The 11,483-nt window shown below is 39.7% G+C and overlaps 1 pseudogene; it reads left to right on the top strand.

The window, feature by feature from the left end:
- Positions 1–4,412: 4,412 nt before the first annotated feature.
- Positions 4,413–9,494, top strand: LOC105550252 (annotated as a pseudogene).
- Positions 9,495–11,483: the final 1,989 nt, after the last annotated feature.

Genomic DNA, 11,483 nt, shown 5'->3' with positions numbered 1-11,483 from the left:
AAAAAAAAAAAAGGAGAAATAGGAACACTTTTACACTGTTGGTGGGAGTGTAAATTAGTTCAACCATTGTGGAAGACAGTAAGACAATGTGGCAATTCCTCAAGGATCTAGAACCCTAGAACCAGAAATACCATTTGATGCAGCAATCCCATTACCTGGTACATACCCAAAGGATTATAAATCATTCTCCTAAAAAGGCACATGCACACGTATGTTTATTGCAGCACTATTTACAATAACAAAGACTTAGAACCAACCCATATGCTCATCAATGATAGACTGGGTAAAGAAAATGTGGCATATGAACACCATGGAATACTGTGCAGTCATAAAAAAGAATGAGTTCATGTCATTTACTGGGACATGGATGAAACTGGAAGCCATCATTCTCAGCAAACTAACACAGGAACAGAAAACCAAACCTCATGTTATCACTCATAAGTGAGAGTTGGACAATGAGAACACATGGACACAGGAAGGGGAACATCACACACTGGGGCCTGTCAGGGGTTGGAGGGCAAGTAAAGAAGGGAGAGTATTATGACAAATAGCTAATGCATGCAGGGCTTAAAACCTAATTGACGGGTTGATAGGTATGTCAAACCACCATGGCACACGTATACCTATGTAACAAGCCTGCACATTCTACACATGTATCCCAGAACTTAAGGTAAAATTAAAAACAAAAAACAAAAAAACCCGTATGCATACACTATATCCTAGCATGTTTTCTTTTGTATATCCAATTCATGAGCAAAAGCTACACATGTGAAATATATACAAATGACATATTTTTTGAGATTATTATTATTATAGTTTTCAATGGAATTATCTTTTACTGTAAAACTAAATGACAACAAACGAACTGAAGTGTCTTTTAAATTTTTCTGCCGCCTTTCTCCATTTTCTCATTTATCCACACTAACCCTCCCCAACACCACTACTCAACTCTTAGGAGAAAAGGCAAATCATTGACATTCTGATGGCAAGAGGTTTTCTTTTTAAGCACTCTGCTCAGCAAGAGTTAAAACAAAGTAAGTCGATCGGAATGAATAGATAATCAAATATTCTCATGTTTGTAAGCGCTCCTTTCAACTCTGTAACAATTGATCTTCAATAGGTCAGGATTGACTCCTTCTAATTTTGTCATTAACGTCTATATGACCACCTACATTTTTTTTTTTTTTTCTTGAGATGGGGTCTCGCTCTGTCCCCCGGGCTGGAGTGCAGTGGCCGGATCTCAGCTCACTGCAAGCTCCGCCTCCGGGTTCCCGCCATTCTCCTGCCTCAGCCTCCCGAGTAGCTAGGACTACAGGTGCCCGCCACCTCGCCCGGCTAGTTTTTTGTATTTTTTTTTAGTAGATACGGGGTTTCACCATGTTAGCCAGGAAGGTCTCAATCTCCTGACCTCGTGATCCGCCCGTCTCGGCCTCCCAAAGTGCTGGGATTACAGGCTTGAGCCACCGCGCCCGGCCAACCACCTACATTTTTAAAATTAGTTTGTTAGTCTATAATTGTATATCAGGCACTACACTAAGTACTTTAAGTTAATTATCTAATTTTAATACTATTTTATAAAGGAGAGAACTGAGGCTCAGAGAGGATGTTATTTGCTCAGTATGGTACATTGAGTAAGAATTACGAGACGTGACCACGTAAGATTACTGGTCTTTAAATAGCAGTTAAAATCACTAGTTAGGCACAAGAAGTTGAGCAGCTACTAAACATTCCTTGCTTGATTCCCTCTTCTGCACAGTAAGCACAATCATAATATCTATCTCCTAGAGTTATCGTCATTATTGAGTGAGATGAATTTATGCAAACACATTTAGCAAAGCATTTGTCATGTAGTAAGCAAGCAAAGGTTAGTACATAGACACAGAGCACCCACATAATACAAATGCCAAAATTTACAAATCAGTTATAATAGAGATGGTCTCTCCATCACCATTATTAAATTTCCATTGCACTTATTCAGAAGCAAGAGCGAATTTGAACATAGAGTGATGAGTATATTCTAAATTACAGAATCTGAAAATTCTTTTCTATGCAGTAATAATTCAAAAGCATTGGTTGTACAGTCTTAAAAAAGAGAATTTCTAAATTTTTTTGTTTTTCAAAATTAAGGGAATATTTTAAATTGTTTGTCTTATTATCATTTTCTTTTCCAATAATAGAGAAATGTATGAAACCCAGTATATAAAGACAGTGATGGGCCAGGAACCCAAAATTTAAGTTCCAAACTATACCAATCTAATATACTGGAAAAAATCATAAAATGAACACATCTTTCTTACTATAGCTCCAATAAATATTCTAACTACATTAACATAACTTAGCTCATTTAATCTAGACAGTAACCTATGAGGTAGGTACTATTATAATTTCTAGTAACAGATAAGAAAACGGAGGCATAGAAAGAGTAAGTAACTGATTCAGGGTCACACATTTAATGAGATTCATAGCTGCACAAATAGAGGACCCACAGGAAAGTTAAGTAACCTCCCTGATTTTCTGTTCTCAATTGTGAATAAAGGGCTTAAAAATGACACAGAAGGTAGAATTTTAAAATCAGACTCACTTGAATCACATCTCTTACCCAATGCCATTTTTTACAGATAACGTGATGGATACTGGTGGCTGTGAGACAGGCAAATATGTAAACCTCTGGTATTGCTAAAGCAAATGCCTACGTCTTTCCTTGATGTAAAAATACATATTGTGGCCCAGATTTAATATATGAGGTCTCTAAGTGAGCCATTCAGGGTATCATTTACACAATAAAAACCTTTTTAATTTTGAAACGTCTCTATTTTATACTCATATAAATGGCATTTTCCAATGGACCATGCCTCTTAAATCCATATTTTCCTAGTTTGTTTGCCATAAGCAACTCAAACAGAGCATGTACACCTTGCTAAAAAGCATCTTAAAGCTTCGAATTGTCCATTACCTTTCCACAGAAAATAGCAACAGGAAGCACATTTACTAGGTGACTTCAGGCAGTTTCTCCCCAGGATGCCCTTGGTTGGAGGACATGGCTACTAAAACTTTTTATCCCAAAGTTGAATTCGATTATTTCCAAACTATCTTTCAACCCTATCATTGTGTTACTTAAAAGTCAGTTGTGTTATAATTTATGAGTCTTGTATTTGACATGTTAAATTCTCGTTAATACCCTAAATAATGCAGTATATTAAGGAGATAAGCATGGCAAAATACTGTAGCTGGAATTCAATTCTTTAGCATAGAATTTTAAATGTTAAATATTTTTAAACAGCCCCTGAAATTTTTGTCATAGAACTACTCAATGTAATATTGTTAGCCAAAAAAGTAGTAATTCAAAAAGCAATTTTAAAAGCTTCATAAGTGCACAATTTTTTTTTTCTCACCTTGTCTGGAATTGAACAGCCAGAGATTCAATTATAGCTGTCAGAAATTCATACCTCATCATATTACGGTAATAATACATTTTCTTGGGAAACCAAGGCCAAATATTAGCTATATCTTATAAGCAACATATTGATTTTTCAAAACGGTTTATATAGGTTAAAACACCTCAAAATCATGTTACTCTTTCAGAAATATGAGAAAATATTGTGACATTTCATTTTAAAATACATTGAAAAGTTTTACTGGCTTACAATGATTGCATATATATGTTTTCACTCTGCAATCAAAATGATAAGCAGGTATGCCAAAAACAGACTGAGAAAAAAATTATATTTTTTCCTAGGTTCTCTACTAATTTGCATTTGCTTCTGGTTTATTCATTTTATCATCTTCAGGCAAGTGATAGCTGACACTGAAATATTCAGAAAAAATTTGGTGATAAGTGTAAAATTAATAATAAGTATAAACAGTCTACTCAACCTAAAAGGGAAATATATTTATGCCATGTAATAGTATATGAAGGATTAAGTAGATGAAATAGAAAGAATAAAAATAAAAGTTGAAATGAGAAAATAAGAAAATATTAACAAACAGAATGATGAATACATCTCTGCTTTGGGTTAAATTCAAGGATGTGTAGACATATATTATGCATTACACATTTATGCTTACATTTTATTATTTAACGACATCAGTGACATGCTTACATTTTATTATTTAACGACATCAGTGACCTACATTTTTTCCAACTGTCACTTGTTTTATATAAAGTTTACAAATTTTTAAATCATGTATGTGGATTTTCCTTTGTGGTTTATTTATCTATAGTTATAATTTCCTTTCTCATTTAGTCGTGAGATAAATATTCACTTTATTTTCTTACAGTTTGAGTTTTTAAAAAAATATTTAAGTCATTAATCCGTGTTAATAAAAACAGTAATGAGAACAAATTCAGGGTCAGTTAAAAACAGAAGGATCGAACGGCAAGGGCATGGGGCCAAGAACAGCTCCTCTGAAAAATGGCAGAAGCAGTTTTCCATGCCTCAAACAGGAAACGAAGAATGTGTGAGACTTAAAGAGTCTCCATTGCCGATTCCTTCTGGTCAGGACCATGGTCCTCAGAAAGAATTCAAGATATTCTATGCTGAAATGATTAACAACAATGCGATTGTGAGGAATGCAGAGGACACTGAGCAGCTCTATGGGGAAGTTCTTTTGGAAAAGGTATTCTTTCAAGAAGCTGTCCAAACATCACAATTTCAGATCCTAAACTGGTTGCTAAATGGAAAGATATGAAGACAAACATGCCTATCATCACATCAATGAAGTATCAGCGTAGTGTTGAGCGGGTGGCAGAACTGATGCGTAGACAGGGGCAGGATGAGAGAGTACAGTGCGCAGAATCCTCAAGGATTACATGAAACCGCTTGAGCGTCCCTCTGGGAAAAGGAATGAACAGGCTCAAAGATTTAACTCTGGAATGGTTTCCAACATGGAAGGCACAGCGGTAGGAGAGAGACCTTCTGTGAAAAACGGGGACTCTGGAAAGTCAGGTGTTATGGGTGATCCCAGTGAGTCATCAGGCTGCCTGCAGGAGGGCTCTGGCCGCGACCCACCAACAGACGGCTTTGAGGAAAGCGTGGGAGAGGACGCTTCACCTCTGCCCCAAGTATGTTCCTGCAGACACGATGCTCTCGTCCTCCCGTGTGGCCCTTACCGTGAGGACAGCAGCCAGCATTTTGGTCTCCTGCATGCTGGGGACAGAGGGCCTGACCACGAGCACATGCTGGTGCAGGAAGCCGAGTGTGTGTGAGCGAGAAGAAGGATGCCCCAAATGAGGAACTGGTGCAAAGAAAGAGACTAATCTGCAGAAGAAATCCATATAGGATCTTTGAGTATTTGCGACTCAGCCTAGAGGAGGCCTTCTTCCAGGTCTATGCTCTGGAATGTTTAAGTATTTGCTATGACAAGGAGCCTTTAACGATAGCGAAGCTCTGGAAAGCTTTCACTGTAGTTCAGCCCACGTTCAGGACCACCTACATGGCCTACCATTACTTCCTAGGCAAGAGCTGGTGCCCAAAGTGGTGCTCAAGTACGGGACGGATTTACTGCTATGTTGGAAAGGCCCTCCGCTTACCATGCAAGCTATTCTGTCATTGAGCTAGTTGAAGAGCATTTTGAAGGCTCTCTCTGCAGGCCTTTCAGTTAGATGTCCCTGACTGCCTTGAGCAGAGTTTCCATTAATGTCTCCAAGGAACTCATATTGTGCTGTTTCATTAAATCCTCTACCATGACTGACAAGGAAATGGAGTCACCAGAGTGTATGAAAAGAATTAAAGTTCACAAGAGAGGAGTGACCCAGACGAACTTTAACAATTCCACCTCAAATTTCTAATTTCACCAACAACTATTTATTGAGGGCTTGGTAGAAAGTTCTTTTTTTTACTGTACTCCCCCATTAATTTATAAGTTTTAAAGGGCCTCGTGCTCCCAGCACCAGACAGCGATCAGTGTTTTTAAAGATCAATTACACAGGGGAGGAGAAAGAGTCCTGTGCTGGGCCTGCAGATTCTGCCCTTGCATTGGCCTCTTCCAATCCCGGGCCTCGTGCTTCTGGCCTCAGTCTGTGCCCTCCTCCAGTCACTGGGGACGTTGGGCTAATGAGTAGATGAATCCTGAGAGGACTCTTCCAACAGCAGGGACATTTTTTCTCTGATTTTACCTGAAGATTATAGTAGTTTACATTTATACAGTACAGTTTATGAAGCACTTTCATGCACAAGCATCTCTCGTTACTTACATCTAAGCTGTTCCCAAAAGAGTGTTAGCAGATTTAGCAATTACAAGATCTATGTTCCATTATTTTAAGTTGAAAAAATTGTTATATGTCTCAGCTTATCCAAGAACTTTGACCAATAGCTCAAAACATTTAAAAATCTCTTTAATATCTACCAAGGATTTCTATATCACAAAATCTTTGAAACATCAGTTACCTAATTATTTAATTCTCAAATGAACTCATTCGTAGTCATGTTTATGTACAGAACACAACAATATTGTACAATATTAGATAAACATATCTTCACTGAACTTGTTATAACAATGAGTGGTGAAATAATGTTTGGAGACATAATGAAAGCAATTAACATTTAGCAAAATATTAAAAAGTCTGTTTAATTGGTGAAAAAAAAACAGAAGGATTATCTACAATTTTACCACTTTCTGAAGAAATATAAATTTTCAAGTTGGCTCATGAAGGATTAGAAAATGTAAAAAAGCCAAAGATTAAGGGAGCCCCTTTTAGCTTTCAATCAATAAATTCTTCAAATATTATTAAATTAATGGTTTGTGAAGAATATATAGCATGTTAGGCATCAGTGGATGTGTAAACTGCTACAAACTTTCAGAACAGCAAATTGGCAATATAAATCATGAACCATAAAATCTTCCACACCGATAATTCTATTTCCAGGAAGCTATACTACTAAATAATCTCAAATTTAAATGATGACTTATGAACCAAAATATTAATTGTCCCATTAATAATAATACTGAAGAGTTGGATGAAATTTAAATGTTCAACACTGGGAAGATGACTCAGTAAATTGCAGTATATATGAGGGAGGAAATATGAGATAGATTTCAAAATTGATTTTACTAAAAATGTTAATGCTATACATATGCTCAAGATTTATTGAAAAATCTATGATATAAAATTATATGTATAGTATAATCCTTTTAAATAAAAAGTATAACATTTATAATTTTTAGTTAATACACAAATATACTTAATGCACAAACATACTTACATAGAAAAATTAATACAAGAAAATGCACTAAAATGAGAGTAGTAATTGCCCCTCAGAGGAAAAATTGATGTATAGGTTTTTTACCTTCTTTCACTTTTCTTTCTCTTCCATGATAATACCCATCAAGTTATTTCATTCTTCATTACAGTAGCTAACTCGGAGTCCTAACTAACACAGTGATTTTGAGACTGACTTTCTCTTTAACAAAATGGAAAATGATCCTTTAACAACAATTTATAAAAGTGTTAAATGATCTTGGAGCCTCCCTCTAGCTTTACCAAAAGAATTTTTTTCCCATAAAAAGTGAAAAGTCTCAATCCTGAATGGCACCCTGTTATAATTTAGAAAGTGCTATGGTAGGTTAATTTACTATCGCACAGTCCAGAAATGATCTCATTGACAGAGATGCCAAGGCACCATTCTGTGCCTTGATCATCCCCCATATGATTTCCCCAACATATTAGCCATATTTTCCAAAGATCCTACCTTAATTTACTAACTCATTATGGACTTAGAGGAACGTAAAATGTGGATTCAGTTGTTTCCCTGAACATTTAAGAAATGCAACAACAGCATTTCTTACAAATTTTTTTTGTTCTATCAACAATGTTACTTTGTCATAAATTAATGAGTTTGGTGCTTCTCTTTCAATTGTGTGTGTGAGAGCGAGTGATTCGTAATGATATTCACACTATAAATTGTAATACACAGCTACCTTTTTTGTAACTGTAAAGTCTGAGTCATTTTAGTGATGGTGAAGACGGATATGACAGGTTTGTGGGAAAGGGTGAGCCAACAGCCCATCTGAACACCAACTGTTGAGTGCCCATTCCCCCAGAAGTCATTGGATTTCTGGGAAGCAGCTTCCTAGACTTTAGTGTCCTCAATTAAAGATTAGACAGTTATGGCTTTTCTCTCTGTCTATTGAGGGTAGAGTACAAAAATAATTTCACTCAAAAGCCTTACTTAATGGCAGTGACATAAAGTGAGAGAGTTTTTAACATGCTCTCTCCTCAAATCACCTACAGTTCCAGTTTCCCATTGTTAGGGGATCTTGGGGGTATTGCTTTTCTGGCTGTAAATCTGTGACCGGTGGTACCTTTGCCCAAGTTTTACTTGGGCCCACTGGGCTTGTTCCACCCACTTGGCATGGCAGGCTGCACTTGGCTCATGCGACCAGCCTGGATCCCACACCTTCAAGGAGAGTGTGAGTCAGGTGTGGAGGAGTGAGGGGTGTGTGAGCAAGTATGGGATCCTGCCACTACACAGTCAGATACACCAGCTGCTGCTGCAGCATGGGCATCTCCAGGTGCCGGCTCTCTCTTTGAGGCTGTGGCTGGACCAGGTGCACTGCAAGCAGCTTCCCCAGCTGGTACTGGGGAACATGGTGGTGCCTGGAAGTTTAGAGATGCTAGGAACTGCAGGGCCCCAAAGAGGGAATCATTACTCTGGCTTGGGGAGCTCCCAGGTCTGGGGTCCTCAAAGGGCTGCAGCTGTTCTCTCCTTCTCTTCACTGGCAATGTGGCAAGCAAGAAGTATGTTTTAGCCCTGTTTTGGTTACAGCTCATTTAGCCTATCCATTAAGCGGGTTCCACATTATTGTCCTGCAACGAGGAAGAATGAGATATGCAGACAAGTGGAGGGTGAGCAAGATGAAGGGGAGATTTATTGAGTGATAGAACAGCTCAGAGGAGACCCACAGGGGGCAGCTCCCTTCCACAGCCAGTGTGTCCAGCTGAGAGGGTAGCTCCTCCACAGCTGGTTGTCCTGTCGTCTGCTCTGCCCTGGCTGAGCCTGAGGTTTTTATGGGCCTCAGAGGGGAGAAAGTGTATGCCAGTTGGTCCATGGGTGACCATGGGTGGGACTGGAAAGGGCACTGCAAGTTCCCACTCCATTCTGTAATACTGGCAGCCCTCCCCCCCCCCCCTGCTTTAGGCCCTCCCTGGTGTGAAGGTAGGCCCTCACCACGAACCACTGCCTTCCACCCAAGAGCCTGTCTGCCTCCTGCAACTGTTCATGGCGCCCAGGCTGCTCGCACCAAGAGGTACCTGTAAGCCAGTGCTGAGCCACCCTCAGCCCCCAAGCCTCGGCTTCCCTCCCCTCTCCCAACCCCACCACTCGTCAGCACCCAAAGTCTGGAGAGGGCCAAGGCAGCAGTGGGTTGGTGTGTCAGTGCTGCCCAAAGGATGCACACATCCCGCTGAGCTGTGACAGCTCCCCAGCTTGCCCCAAGATCAGAGTGGGCGCCAGGAGTGGGGAGAGTCCAGGGAGTGGGAGCAGATACTCCTGAGCCGGTGGGGGAAGGGGAGACCTGCCCAGGCCCTCAAGGGTGCAGACTGCAGAGATGCCAGGTCCTGTACCTGGGAGGGCAGGGCTCCTGCCAGCTCCACGGAGCCTGTAGGCAGCCCCAGCTGTGCCTCCTCGCAGCCTGGGGTGTGTGCTCAAGGTCCACACTGGGCCTTTCTCTGCATGCCCCTCTGTGCCTGACCTCACTGCTCCCCAACTGGCAGTGGCTCGGCCCAGCCCCACTGAGACAGCCCCCCAGGGCAACCGGCTCTGGGAGTGCTCCACTTGTCTCTGACTCCCGCCGGTTCCGTGGAGTGCGGCACCATCCTGGGCCCAGTTCTGCCTCCTCCCTGTGCCAGCCCCACAGCAGTGTCAGGTGAGAGGGGTGACATGGGCCAGGATCCAGAGTGGCAGAGGCTATGGGTCTGGGGCAGCAGTGTGAGGGTGGGGGCGGTGCAGCCAGCTGCCTTGGGGGTGCAGGGCACACTGTTCCCACTGCCACTACTGCTGCTCCTGCAACCACTCCCTCTGCCACTGCTCACACCTCCCCACTGCAGCCATTGGTGGCAGCGGCCGCTCTAGATGGCCCGTCACTGCCATCACCATCTTGCTTCCATGTCTCCCACATCTAAACCTGAGACACCTCTGCAGCCCCCAGCCCCTGAGATAAGTTTTGCAGTTCTCTGGGCTTTTATGTTCCTCATATTCATCCCATTTACTAAACTTCCTGCTTCAAGTGCTTTTCCCTAGTTGCTGGCCCCCTCCCTACATGAAGCTATTCTTGATTATCATGATAGTTATAGGTTTTGTTTATCTTTTTAATAAATACTCATTCTCTGTCATTTCTAAGGATTTAAGTTCTTAGAAGTGATGATACTTTGATAAAAATAGTTAAAATCATCTTCCAAATGTACCTTAGATCATTTTATTCAGTTTTAAAATCCCTTAATTCTAGAAAATATTGTTATGCTTACAAACCTTGAGGAAATTTTTTTGGAAAATACATTTAATTCTAAAGGTCATTTTAGTAAGGAAGATGGTTCTCCAATCTTCTTTTTATATTTTCTGTATTTGTTTTATAAAAGTCAGATATGCTTATTGACACATATTTCAAAATTCTGGTTTTGTTGTTAAATCAGTTATACAATTTGTAAGGTGCTTACTAATGTTTACTTCATTGTCATGGGTTTCCAGTAATTGAATTGTGTAGTATTTAATTTCTTGTAGGCTTTACATTTTTTCTTTTACTTTTTAATATTTCCCATTACATTGGCTAAGATTTCCAGGAAGAAAACTATAAATTGATTATACTTGTAGTTTTTGTATCTAATTGAGTTGAGCTAAATTTCAAAATTGCTATTTGTTTTCTATCAATTTATTCTTACACTTTAAACAAGTCTTGATTGATAACTACTTTGCTCAATTATTAAGGCAAAAAAATGTGAAAAGCTCTGAGACTTTTATATCATTGTTACAGAATACATGAATTATTATTATATGATTTGTGTAATTTAATTATTTTTAATGAAAATTTTCTCTCTGATATTAATATTTTCCTTTTTCTGACATTAGCGTAGACATTTTAACCTCTGTAGGTTGTTTTGTTTACATTCTTGTTAAACTTTTACCAGTACTTTTTTCATTTTTCAGATTTTCACAATGGGTAACAGGGATATACCCATTCTATTTTGAAATAATGTATTTATTTTATTTTACATTTTGCTTGCCAAACCTCAAAGTTTTTACTTTTCTTTTCTTTTTTTTTTAAGATAGAGTTTCACTCTTGTTGCCCAGGTTGGAGTGCAATCGCACAATCTCGGCTCACCACAACCTCCACTTCCTGGGTTCAAGCAATTCTCCTGCCTCGGTCTCCCCAGTAGCTGGGATTACAGCCATGTACCACCACGCCCAGCTAATTTTGTATTTTCAGTAGAGACAGGGTTTGTCCATGGTGGTCAGGCTGGTCTCAAACTCCCGACCTCAGGTGATCCACCC

The sequence above is a fragment of the Mandrillus leucophaeus genome, unplaced genomic scaffold (assembly GCF_000951045.1).
Source record: "Mandrillus leucophaeus isolate KB7577 unplaced genomic scaffold, Mleu.le_1.0 Scaffold473, whole genome shotgun sequence".
Taxonomy (NCBI): Eukaryota; Metazoa; Chordata; class Mammalia; order Primates; family Cercopithecidae; genus Mandrillus; species Mandrillus leucophaeus.
The sequence above is the reverse complement of the archived record's forward strand: the minus strand, read 5'-3'. Positions and strand labels throughout refer to the sequence as shown.